The 13,439-nt window shown below is 40.3% G+C and overlaps 1 protein-coding gene across 4 annotated transcripts in view; it reads left to right on the forward strand.

The window, feature by feature from the left end:
• COP1 (COP1 E3 ubiquitin ligase) overlaps positions 1-13,439 on the forward strand; it is a 123,957-nt gene that overhangs the window by 37,899 nt on the left and 72,619 nt on the right. The window lies entirely within an intron of this gene.

Below are 13,439 nucleotides of genomic sequence, written 5' to 3' on the forward strand. Positions count from 1 at the left end.
AAAATAGTTTTGCCAACGTGTGACTGTGTTTGATGATTTGGTGACTATCATTGATCTGTGAGGGCACTCAGGTACCTCAGTATACTTTTTATTCCTGTTGGTGTTGGTTAAGACCAAATGCAGAACCTTTGAGGTGCCACTATGAGCAGCTATTGTACGAAGCCTGTTGTCTTCATGTTAACTTACTTGTGTTTTAAGTGATGCAGTTTTAAGTGATACAAATCAACCATCTTGTTTGGTAGTCTTAAGGATCTGCGGTGGTTTTACGTTTTGTTGGTAGATCCAGTCACAATGGCAAATACTAAGAAGCTGAGTTGTTTTTAGCTGTGATTGCTTTGAAGTCTTGGGCTTTGGAACCTGTTTGTAGTGCTGAACACCAGTGAGGGGGTGGTTGTGGTAAAGCCAATGCAACAGTTCCATTCTTGCCAACAATTCCTCTGTATCTCAGCTGTGCAGAGTGGTCATGTTCTGTGTACTGCTGCTGAAGCTCATCTGAGCCTTCTGTGGACCTGTTCTGACACAACTGGTGAAATCCTTTTGTGACTGTCTTTTAACAGAGTCAGTTTCTTCTAGTTCAGGTCCATGAACCAGCTTCCTTAGGGATCAGGCTATAGGAGAGCACGTGAAGAGGATGGGAATTGCCACAGCCCTAATCTTGAAATGGTTTCTCCCTACTCTGGGGGTTTTACTTATTTGTAGTAGTTTGTCTTTGGAGCTCTTTGGGGTGGAAAAAATGATGGAACAAGTTAACTACGAAATCTTCTCTGCATGGCATATATGCAGGACCTGTTTGAGCTTTTTGCAAGCACATTTCACTAATATAAATGTTTGTTCACAGCAGTCTCTTGAGAGAAGTAGTATCATCCCTGTTTTATGTATGGGGAGCAGGAAATCCAGAGACCCTATGTGAGGTCTTGGAAAAAACATTATTTTGACAAAATAGATTAAACTTGGGTTTTCTGACTTTTCATCTAGTGCCTTACAAAGGGGCCACCTGGAGAGTGACAGAAGAGCTTGAATATTTGGTGAGGGACCCCAAGAAATTTGCACTGTATGAAGGAGGCGTGGTGTAGCAAAGAACACATTTTGTTTGAAGCAGCATTGATTCCTTAACTACTGCAATGTGTAGCAGGAATGTGTAATGTCCGACTTAGCCAGAGGTCAGGGCGCAGTAATCAGGGATCTGACGTATATTTAACCTGCGCTGATTGGGTTCACGCCAGCTGCAAGGAAATGCAGATGGGAATCTCACTGCAGTGTAGACAAACTCTCAACTACCAGCTTCAGCATGGATTGGATTTTGCTCCCTTGCCCTTTTCTTCTCCTTGACATTCTGCAAGAGCAGCATTTTTGTGGTATTTGGTTAGAAAATGCTGGAAGGACAGTAAATCACACTGCTGTTTGAAGGCATTCTAATTCTTGGGTGAAATATAAGTTTGAAAAGTATGTGTGTTACTGTTACGATGAAGATACAGTGAAGCCTCTTCCAAGCCAGTCCTAGAATCGGTAATTAAATGCATTTTACTGAAAAAATAACTTGGTTTCCAAGTCAGTGTTCTCCCCTGCTCATGCTTTTTATTTATCAAAGCATTTGAGAAATTTTTAGAGGTTTTAGCATGTGGGCTGAGTAAGACAGTTCACATTTGAGCATGTCCCTTAGTGCTTTGGTAAAGTAGCTTGGCTGAATGTGATGCTGCCATTGTTCTTGTTGGCTTCTGGCTATTCAAACAGTTCCTGTCAAGTCAGAATTTGTTAATTGAGAATTTATACTTAGTGTGTGTTGGCCGACACAGTCTGATATTTACTTTTTTTTTTTTTTTTCATTTAAACTAAAAGCCTCAAGTTCAGAGAGTCTGTGAAACTAAGTAAGAGCAGCTTTTAGGTATTCACAGATAGGCCAAATTAAGGTACTTAAAAAGTGAAACTATGATTTTAAAGTACTGTGAAAATTTTTGTTTATTTGGTTCACTACACTAATCTTTAAAATCTTTAAAGGTTGTCCTGGGCATGCAGTAAGAAACAATGGTGAAATGGCAGAAGGTTAAGTCTTGGTGTTTAGCTGTTGCTGTTGAGACAAATGGGTTTAAATACAGAGTTAATACAAGACTAATACATAAGTCTTAAAAAAATTTTAGGAAGTATTTTAAGGGGATATTTTAAGTATACTTAGGAACAAAAATAGAAATGACCAGAAGGTAAATTTCCTTGCCCTTAAGTTTGCTTGGGTTTGTTTTTTTTTATGACCTGCTGTTACAGATGGACAGAATACAAGAGTGTATAGTTTGATTGCTTAAACCCTACATGAAGTTCACAGATGACTCCAAAAGATCTGCTGTCTTAAACAGCTTTTTTTTTTTTAAAGATGTCTTACATTTAGATTCACAAAGGAGAAGGATGTAAATATTCCTTATCTGCAAAACATTGATGTCTAGAAGTGAAATATAATTGGGTTTATGCTCACAGGGTGAAAAGTGTAATTAAAGACTGTGTACAAATAGGTTGAAAAAATCCTGGAACTGGGCAGCAGCAATACCCCCCTGAGAGCCTTGTGGTAAGAATGTTTATGGATGTCTGGACTGATAAAGTACTGTAAACATATGTATGTTGTGTTACTAAAATAATTCTGATTAAATATTTAGGAACGTTCCAGTTGCCTTCTGGAATGAGGAGGCAAACCAGGAAAATTTCAACCTTTTCTCCTTTTTCCCTTATGTTCTTCAAGAGCAACAGATTATCAAGAAGAATGTTCAGGGAAAGCACATTTGAGGCTTTGCTTTTGCAGGTTACTCAGTTTTGCTGTAACATCAAGGGGACTTGAGCACGCTTGCAGTTTGAATGTGCAAGTATCTCAATATGCTAAATGGCTTTTTAATACACTCACCTCTCTTAAGTACAAAGTATTTACAGTTTTCACAAGTATATTAAATTTTGTCAGAATTGTCCAAGGAATAAATTTTCCATTTGTTATGCCCCCAGACAGAGCAGTTGTCAGAGCTTAACTTTCGTTCTCTCTGCTGGCAGTGGCAGTAAATGCAAAGTCTTTCTTTTAAAGATGAGTCTGTAAACTGCTGCGTTAGCATTGCAATGATTTATGGAGAAAATTGCTTTACCACTGTCAGAGGCCTTTAGAGAATAATGTGGCAGTCTTTCATATTTGAGAAAAAGAAACAGGAAAATCTAAGAAATGTACTGCAACGAGATGTCTCTCTGGAACGTGGGTATCAGAAAGCTGGTTCTCCCTGCTCCATGATTCCCAGCTCTGGGAACATGAGTAGGCTCTAAGGTTTGGGGGCTTTTTGTGGGTTTTTGTTGTTGGCTCAGACTTCAAATTCTTCTAGATTAGTTTACCATTTCTCTGAAAGATCTTAAAGTGACATTAAAAGGTTTTGGATAGCTGACACTAACTGTGTCTAAAGACTCAGTGATTTACAGAGAGAGAAATAAACAATTTGTGGCTTTGGCTGTGCAAGCCTTGGTCAACTCATCTGTTGAGTCATGATCCAGTGTTAAAAAACTGGATCTTACCTTTGGTGTCCATTATATTTTTTTCTTTGCTTGCTCATTGTTCCCTTGCTTCTAAGTAATGAATGAGATGTGAAGAGGTATCTCTTGGCATCCAAACAGTATGATTAAGTCTGTTTCAAGATTGCATTTCTGTGTTGACCCTTTCAGTAACGTGACCTGAAATCCTTTCTTCAAAGGTGAGCCAAAAAGAAAAAAATCCATTATGAGTGAGTTTTTCATGTATTCATTGAACTGTTTTTCTGTTCCTCTTTTTACTTCGAACTGCTATTACTTGTCCATATAAATTCTCAGATGCAGACTTTATTAAGATACCTTTTAGTTCTGTATCCATTATAACAAGGTTTTGTTTTGTTGTTTTTGTTTTTTTTTGGTGTTTTGTTTTGTTTTGTTTTTTTTTAGTGCTTGGGCTGGCTAAGATTAGATGAGCCATTTTATTAAGTTTGTGACCAGCAGTGCTTCTTTTTCTTGGAGGTAAAGATAAATGATTGAAATGGAAGTGGGTTTATCCTTTACAGGATTATGTTTGAGTGCAGTAGATGCTGCTCCTTGAGAGATGAGGGAGGCTGGATTTTACCTATAGCCTGTTAACTAAACCATTTTTTTAAATGGACTCCTATTTACAAGTGGCAGCTCAAAACTGTGTATGAATCTGACTTATTTGAACTGTTCCCAAAAGTAGAAGGGAGAGAGAAATGCTTGGATAAGGAGACTTAAATTGCAGAATTACCAAGGAAACTTGAAGTATAATTCCCTGAACCTACTTGAAGTTTGTGCTTCTCCTGTGGTTCTGTTACCTTCCTTCATCTGAGGTTCTGGCCTGTAGATCAGATGTTGTCTGGGGCTGAAATGGGATTTTTGTTTAATTAGAGCTGAGTGAAGTGTACAGAGCTTTTTCCCTTACTTTCCCATCTTTCTCTGGAGTGCTGAACTGATACATTTCCTAGTACACGATTGTGGTCTGGGTCCCTTGAGCTAGAGCTGTATGTGACTTGTGCCCAGCAAAAGGGTTATGCAGGGGGGTTAGTTCTGATCTCTGAATTCAGAGTTTAGGGACACTCTGCCCTGGAACACAGCCCTCCACGTCCTCAGGACAGGCTCCTGGTGCCAAGAAGGACTGACACCCAGAAAAGAGCTTATTTGGTCTTATCTCCAGTCTTGACCTGAAAAATAAACCTTCTGGTGACCACGGTGGAGCTGCAGAGAAAGTTTTGTCTTTCATCAACATAACAGCTAAAACTTAAATAAGTTGAAATTGGGAGGTTAATGAATGGAAGTGGCATTGCTGCCAGTGGGACCTAATTTTTTTCCTACTAATTTCAGACTATTTGGTTTTAGGAAGATCTTTTTTCCATTAAGCTTCCTTAGTATTTGAAGCCTGTCTTCATCTGCAGACAATTAGACAAGAATTTTTAGTTGAATTTCAACTTTATGAATTTTCATAAGTGATCCGTTAAAAGTATTGAGCAGTCTTTTGATGAATTTGGGAATTGGCTTTTAAACAAAACATTTTAAATAGTGATTGTTCTTCAGGTCTTTCCTTTTTTCTTTCAATATCTTGAAGGATCTATATGCAGTTTATGCAAGGAGTTTCCATGTCTTGCCATGTAGCAGTCACTGCCTGCAGCATGGGGTAATCTGGTTTTGGAGTAGGCTTCCCAAAGGGATGTGCTGCAAGCTCCATCCTCAGAGTTATTCAAGAACAGGCTGGAGAAAGCCCTGAGCAGTCTGATCTAATCAGAGCTGGCCCTGCTCTGACCAAGATATTGGAATAGAGACCTCAGAGTCTTGGGTGACTGTACTGGTGATAAGGGTTCATGATCAGAGCATTAGAAATTTACATTTTGCCCTCACTTTCTACTGAGCATCTTCTTCTGGCCTTAGGTTTTAAGAAGAAGGAATTTGAGGAACTCTGTGTGGCTTTAACCTGTGTGGTGCAAAGGGTATTTCACTTCCTACAACCTTAATGATTGCTGCTTACAATTTCAACAGGATTGTATTTATTAGATTTAAGACTGCTTTTCTGTTGAAGAGAAGTTTTGTGAAAGTGCAGGAACTCACCATGGGTGCTGTAGTGTCAGAAATGTACTTTGAGAGATCAATATTCAGGTTGGAGGATGGTGCTGATGCCTTTTTCAACCTAGAAATGAAACAACAAACGCTTTCAAGATAATATAGGAGGTAAAATAAAAGTGGTTCTTTATTTTTAGGCCTCCAGAGGCAGTCATAGAGAAAATCCACAAAAGCCTGTCCACATGGGGTGAATACAGTTCTTCAAAGTTTAGCAAATCAGCATAATTGATAAAAGAGCACCAATTAGGAAGACGTGGTGATGTAGTTTCCCCCTAGGTCAGGTCCCTTCTCTGGACGCCCCCCCCCCCCCCCCCACCTTGGTAGTAGCTGTACTTTTTTATGTTTATGAAAATGTATCTTGAAGTGTTGTTCTCAACCTTGGTAGCCAGGAAGAACCAAGATAGGATAGGGGCCCTGGAATTTGCTTTGTCTTTCTGCCTACAGAAAGGGCATGGAAAATTACTGGGAAAACTAGCCACTAATACAATAGGCTCCAGAGCTACAAATATGTGTAGGAAGAATACAGAGAGAAAAAAAGCAAAAACCAAAATGGTATCGTTACCATGTGGAAATTGCCTTGCATCATTGCATCCCCCATCTTGATTGCTCAGGATGAAAATCATCTCAGTGAGGCTGGAGGTAGGTGCCCTTCCATTCCTCATGATGTTAATGTGATAATGGGTGTCATCAGGCAGCAGTGATGTGTCTTGGCCTCAAGAACTGGACAGACAAGCCACAAAAGCTGTGGTTCCAGCATCTTAGGCACACAGTTTGCATTCTGACAGTGTTCGTAAAAAGTCAAAGATGGATTTCATTTAATCCCCCACAATTTTATAGCTTTCATTTGGTGTTGAGTGTTGATGCAGTGAATTCCTGTTTCTGCTTAAAGACACAAACCTGTTATTAATAGAACACAGATTTCTGTATCTTATTACAGTATTCTTTTAATTTTCTAGCCATATTTGTTGTAAATGCCGGAATTTCATATGAGCTAATGATCTGAAAAGCATTAGCATGCCTTTGGATTTTTTTTGTTTGTTCCTGGCCAACCAGAGATGTTAGCCTGTTAGATGGTAGGTAGTTGAAGCAATATAATAAGGTGGTTTGTTAAAGCATGCAAAGATGTATGGTGTGGGCTTAAACGATTCTGAGAATAAACCTTACAAGCAGTCAGCCTGGAAAAGAGGCTTGAGCTTGTGATTATTAATATATCATTGTTTGCATTAACGAATACAGTTTCCAAGTCATGTTTGGGATTTATGTGCTGTGTAGTTGTTTCATAGAATAAGATAATAAATAACACAGAATAAGATATGAAGTGATGTTTATGTTTTCACGGTATTACGTACAAATGTGTGCACACATTTGTGCAGGTGAAGTCAGAACAACTTCTCTGTGAGGCTGTGGAATTAAGGGTACATGTAAACTATTCTTTATAAAAAAGTAAAGAAGGGTACCATTCAAAATACTGATGAAATAAGATTCAAAATGCCATCAAAACAAATCTGATGAAACAGTTTTGTCAGCTGGATGAAAAATGCTACAAATGATGCTTTAACCTTGTTCTGACATTACCAGGCAGTAGGATCATTGCAGTTAATTGCCCAAGCCCATCCTCTGGCTGCTTGGGAAAGGCATCTGTGGTATATGGACTTTATATTTAGGAAGCTGGTGCCCTGACTCATGGTGCCTGTGGGATAGAGCTGAGTTGTCTAAAGAGGTTACTGTCTCCAGCTCTCCCTCCTGATTTTTTGCAGGCTGTCTGGCAGAAGAACTGATGGCAGTGTCAGGAAAATGCAGAGGTCTGAGTTACTGGAGTTCTAGGCTTGGGGTAGTGATTTGTCCTGTGAAATGGGACTTCGGGCAGTGTGGTCAGCTGGAGACAAACATCCTCAGCTGCTGCTCCAAATCAGGGAGGAAGCATGAACTGGAGCCTATGCACAGACTGCACTGTTTAAAGTCCCAGTATTGATGAAGATCTCTCTTTCAGATCTATTTGTTCCCCCTGCCTCGTCAGCTCTGTCAACTGTTGCTGTGCTCAATTTTGAAGAAACAGAATCCTTGTTGGTGTGGTAACAAAAGGGTGGCTTGGAAACAAGCTTTTGAATGGCTTTATATCTAGAAGGCACTTCAGTACCTGCCACAACTGAGTTCTTTCCTACGTAATGGTGTAATGCTGATAAGATGGTGCTATTGTTCAGACCTCCTACTGTTTAACCTCCAGACAGGTTGTTGTGAAGCAGGGTTTCCTCTCTAAAACCTCAGCTTGGGTAGGGGCTGCTATGTTCTGTACCACCTGCATGTGAAGAACTTTTCCTGTGCAGTGACACTGGGACAGATCGCCCAGAGAGGGTGTGGAGTCTCCCTCACTGAGATACTCCAGAACCATCTGGTTGCAAGCCTGTGCAATGTGCTCTGGGAGGATCCTGCTGGAGCAGGGAGGTGGGACCAGATGACCCACTGTGGTGGCTTCCAGCCTTATCCATTCAGTGATTCTGTACTGGAAACATTCCCCAAACTTGAAGGCAGATGAGAATGTTTGGGTAGTTGTAACCTCTTCCACCTTAGTATTTGTAAATATTGACTCTGTGCTGTGGCTGCTGTCAGAGCTGTTCATAACTCACTGTCTATCAGCCCAGCTGGGTGAAATGGTCCCCCCTGGCTTTCAAATATAGATACAGGTCACCAAAATACTGCAGCAGGCAGACTGATCATTTGGCTTGAATTTTAAATAGTGTCATAAGGAACACTCTGCATTTAACTGTTGGCATTTTTAGTTAAATTTTTTCCTGCTCCAACTTATTTAAAATGGTGTTTGTGGAAAACTGAATATAATCCTCATTAAGTTGCAGGGCAGTCGTTTGCAGCAGCTTTGGCTCATTGTACTTCTGTGGATCTGGCATAGAAATCCTGGGATTGTCGTCATCTTCTCTTCAACATGCAGAAGAGCATCGCCCAGCAATGAAGTGGCTTTTTATCAGTGTGCTTTATATTTGGTTGTTTGCAGAATGCAGCAGTTCCCTATAGGTTTTCTCATCATTAGTGCTAATTAAGCCAAGTTCCCCTGAATACATGTATGGAAAAAAAACCTTATGCAGCAGAAGAGGATGTCTCTAGCTACAGTCTTATAGCTAGGACTGGGACTCTGCTGTGGCTTTCTGGGATATTTTGGGTTGTATTTAGAGGAGATTAGGTTCATGGTAACTTCTTTGCAAAGTAGAGAGGAGCATGGTTCTGAAGCCTGAGGTATTGCAAGGACCCAAATTAATCTCACAACATAGTATATGCTCTCATTGGGTTTGAAAAAATTATGACTCTATTTTATCTAGAGATGGCAAAGCATGAAAGTAGTTCTGTTGGGTTTGATTTCCAAGCTGTGAAATGGATCTAAGCCCACCAAATCTCCTCGATTCAAGTTTAATATTCTCCTTTAAACAAGCTCTTTATGGAACAGGAGTATTATGAAGTGGTCTCTGTTAGAACTGATGGCATTTCATTACACTTAAAAGGATTTTTATAAGCAAGAAGTGGGCCTGGAACTAGGTCTAATGACATTACTTTGTTAATGTGGTACCTTTTTATGCCTTTCTTCAAACAGAGCAGAGCAGCCCTCCAGGCTACTGTGCCTGTAAGAGAGATCCTGAAAGTTTGACTGCAGCATGGCTGGTGCAATGATGTCTTTCCAAGGGAGCCTGGAGCTGAGGACTGTCCTTCCCTGTGCAGTGCAGGCTTTGTTGGCCTAATGCAACACCCTTCCCAGTCTGTTTCCCAGATGGTGGAGGGAAAGTTAATTAACACACAGAGCTGACTTTCTAGTCTTTTTTTTTTTGCATTTCAAATGGAGGTTTGATTAGGGATAGCAAATTCTCATCAGATGTTTGGAGCTTGGAGGAGGAGAAGTGATGGGGAAGGGTTCCCTGGGTGCACTCAGTAACTGCTGGTGCCACTGGAGCTGGGATATTTCAGACAACTCCAAAGAATGGGATCAGCCTGAAAAAGCTTGGAGTCTTCTGTCCCATGGTTTTTATTAGACATCCATTAGACTTGAATCTGATCTACTGAGAGTAGCCAAGATGACTTCACCTTGATGAGAGGACAAATCTGGCAAATTTCTGGTGATCCGGGGGTCACATCTAACCTAAGGTAATGTGATTCTTAGGGGATAAAAGTGCTTGATCTCTGGTAGAATGACTTTGAGTAGTAATCTCATTTATACATTTAACTTACCTATCTAAATAACAGTTTACAGAGGATTGAGGTTTAAGTGGTCCTTTTTGACTAGAGATTGCAACAACCTGTCTAGGATCATGACATGTGTGCTCGGTTTGTATTTTGGAAAACTTCTGGCAGCCTAGGAGTTTGAATCAAAAAATATGTTCTGCAGTGGTGGTCTGTCCTTGTCCCTATGGCACGGATTAAGGACTCAGAAATAAAAGCAGTGACCTTACTTAGGCGGTACTCTGGAGCAAGGAATGACTAATGGAACTGCTTCTTTATTAAAGAGAAAAACCTCAGTGTTTTTTTATTTCAGCCACTCAGAGCTTTAGCAAAACAAGCTTTTGATACTGAAACTTCCATCTGCTTTGTCTCAGTAGCTTTTGTTTTTATGTGTGACAGAATTTAGGCTTTGAGCTGACAGAACACAAAATCTTAGTGCTTTACTGTGACTTCTATGCCTGAATATAGCTTTGTTTTTTAAAACCACATATTAGTATGCCAGGGCGTACTTAGTGACACTAATTACTTTGCATAATTACTTAAAATACCAGTCTGTTGTAAAAAAATCTCTCAGGTGTGTGATATTAATACCAATTTCTGTATTGGTCCCAGGTGCTTAACAGTCTGCACTGGTGCCTATGATGTTGGACTGTAACCTAAATCTCTGATCTTTGGCTTTGAAGCTTCAAAATGAGCATTGGAAAGAGATGGCCAGGCTTGGGATTGTTAGAAGTGACAGGATACCTCTTGGAGGCCGTGGAGTGGAAGCACAGAATAAGAAAGACATGAAGGAAATGCGAGTGAAGGACAGAATGCTGCTGGCATCTCTCATTCTTCTCGCTAGTTAAGTCCTGACGATATATCCATGTTGTCATTAAATATGGGACTCCACAGCTAGGTAGGAGTTGATGTTAAAGATACAGAAATAGACGCAGCACTAGGCTGGGGAGGAACAGAATTGAAAGGCCTTGGTATATCCAGAGAGGAAAATACATCCTGTGTGTGTGTGTGTCTGTGTGTGTATATATATATATATATATATCTCTAAATAGATATATACAGTTCTATGGGAGGGACTGAATTATCTGCTTTGGAGAAATGGCAGCTCCTACAGTCACAGATCTTGGTAACTAGTCAGGGCTGAGGCATTTTTGATTGCAGTAGCAATTGTAGACTGTGTATGGAAAGGGGAGAGGAGCAGCTGGCTGAAGACCTTTAGCTGTGCCTGGTGGTGCAGTTAAAGGCAAATGCACTTAGATGCAGTCCTGCCTTCTCCTGTTTTCAAACAGTGGGTACAGTACATACCTATGAATATCTGGTATGAACCAGTTGTACAAGGATTACTTTTGTAGGTTCACTCTATTACTGGTTGCTTCTGTAGGAGTTGCTACCTGAAATGTGTGTGTGGTTCTTGAAAGTGTAACTGGGGGGAGGACCCCTCATCTGTCCCAAATCAAATCTTCTGGCGAGCACCTCCTAGTTGTGACTTGTTGAACACCAGTCTTGCTGTTCCCTTGCTCCAAACCCTTATGGTGAGGCAGCTGCTCCATTCCTTTAATCAATTTAGTTGCCCATCTGTATGCATTCCCTAACTCCAATGCATCCTCTGGGGGTGTGGAGAACAACTGCACACACCAGCAGGATGCAAATGTTGTAAGGCTTTACACAATGGCAGAGCTGCTAAATACTCCTCCTTTACTCTTTCCCTGCTGCTCTATCCTCAACACCAAAGCAGGCTTCCAGGCATGTTTCAGAAGCAATTTATTTTATCATTCTATTTGTTAACTATGAGTGTTCTCCAAGGTCATAGGCTTTGCCATTAAAATAAAGCAATTGATTTGTGATCTCACAGACTGGGAATTGAGCAGAGAAGAAACCAGAACCCTTGAGGATGTGCTTACTTTCTAGCAGCTCTTAGTGGTATTTCCATAAGATGTTGGTTGTCAATTTCTTAGGAGAAAAAACAGTGATTTGGGAATGAGAGATGTCTCTCTTCTATTTTCCCTAGAAGAAAATCCTTTCAGTTTGATTTCTGTAAGTAATTCTGTGGCATGTTTATTAAGCTCTTTCAAATACCCAGCAGTTCATGTGTCCCCAAAATATTCCTTATAGAAGTTTGGTTAGTCTTTGTTGGTCAGAAGTAGGGAGTTTAAAAATAGGCTAAAAAAAGGGAGCAATTGGTAACTTTTTAACAAGTACATGTTTGAGGAGCAAGGACCACTGCTGGTCCAAAAGGTAATTTCTCTGGGGGTTTTAATTATTTCCTGTTATTCTATTGCATGTTGTTACTGTGCTAATGAGGAATTCACTTGGACTGCGGAAATGTATCACCTGCAAAGCAGAATGTTGTCTTTCTGAGCTGGCTCTGTTGTGTCATTTGACTAGACAAAACAAAACTTAAATTCTCTGCTGAATTTTCATATAGATAAGCTTGTGTATAAGCAAGCGCTTACATTGACACAAAGACTTCAAGCAGCAAGTGACAGGAATACCCACGAGCCAGTTAAATGCAAATAAAGCTTGCATAATACTAAGTGTATTTAAAAGACTTGCAAGAAAAAGCATAAAAATAATGGTTGCTGTGCAAGTAGGCTGTTTGTCCTAATACTGATTAGTCCAAGCATAAGCAGGGCTTTGCAAATATTAGGAGCAATTTTATATGATACACAATCCAGTTGATTATGATTAGGTACTTAGATTGTTCCTATTTTTATTTGTAAATCGCTGACGGAAAGCTGACTGGCAGAAAGAACACTGGCTGTCCCAGGATTGAGCACAGGTGATGGGAGGCCAAGGTGCAGGTGTGTGTTGGTCTGTACTGGTAGTGGTTTATTTCTGCATTCTTTTTCTCCCTGCAGTGTCTTTGATGCTGTTTGAAGGTCACAGGTCTGACAATTCCATTGCTTAAGGCTTTTTATTTTTTTAATGATGTGTTAACTTTTATGGGCATATTGAAATACTCATTTGTTATGTCTACAGCGTGTCTCTATTAAAAAAAAAACCAAACTGAATTAATGCTAGAGAAGCAAACTCAACCCAAATGAGAGAGGTTCTATTCTGTTCTAATAACTTGGCTTTTTACTAGACGTTGTAATGCATTATTTTTCTTTCTTCAGCAGAAGGCTGAGGGCTTAAATTGAATCCAGGCAGATGAATCACTGCCATCAGTTTAGTTGTGCTTTACCTGAATCCACAGGGCAGCGAGCAGGAGCGGAGACAGCAGTTCAATTAAGATTGTGGTACAAGTAAATCCGTTGTATTGTTATAGAGGCTTTGATTATAAAACTCTTCCAGAGAATAGGGTGAGCTGACAAAATAAGACAGGCCTGAATGGTGTTTTCATCCTGTGTGTATAAAAAGTGATTTAAACTAGTGTAGATCTGGGGAGTGGGGAGAGCAGCCTGGATGCTTAGGTGACTTCTCTCCCTCTCCCGTTTTATTTAAATGGATGCCTTCATGCTTGTTTAATTCCCCAGCCACAAGCTTGTTCCTCCCTGCATTTTGGAGGCTCATGATTTTCCAGGCTGCACCTCACTAGCTTCTCTAGCAATCAGTTGTGAGTGGGGCCGTCTCCTGCCACTGCCTGGAGAAGTTTGGATGTCTGAGTTAAAGGGCCAAGTTTCAAG

The sequence above is a fragment of the Chamaea fasciata genome, unplaced genomic scaffold (genome assembly GCF_029207755.1).
Source record: "Chamaea fasciata isolate MVZ Bird 193981 ecotype frontalis unplaced genomic scaffold, bChaFas1.0.hap1 SCAF_10, whole genome shotgun sequence".
Taxonomy (NCBI): domain Eukaryota; kingdom Metazoa; phylum Chordata; class Aves; order Passeriformes; family Sylviidae; genus Chamaea; species Chamaea fasciata.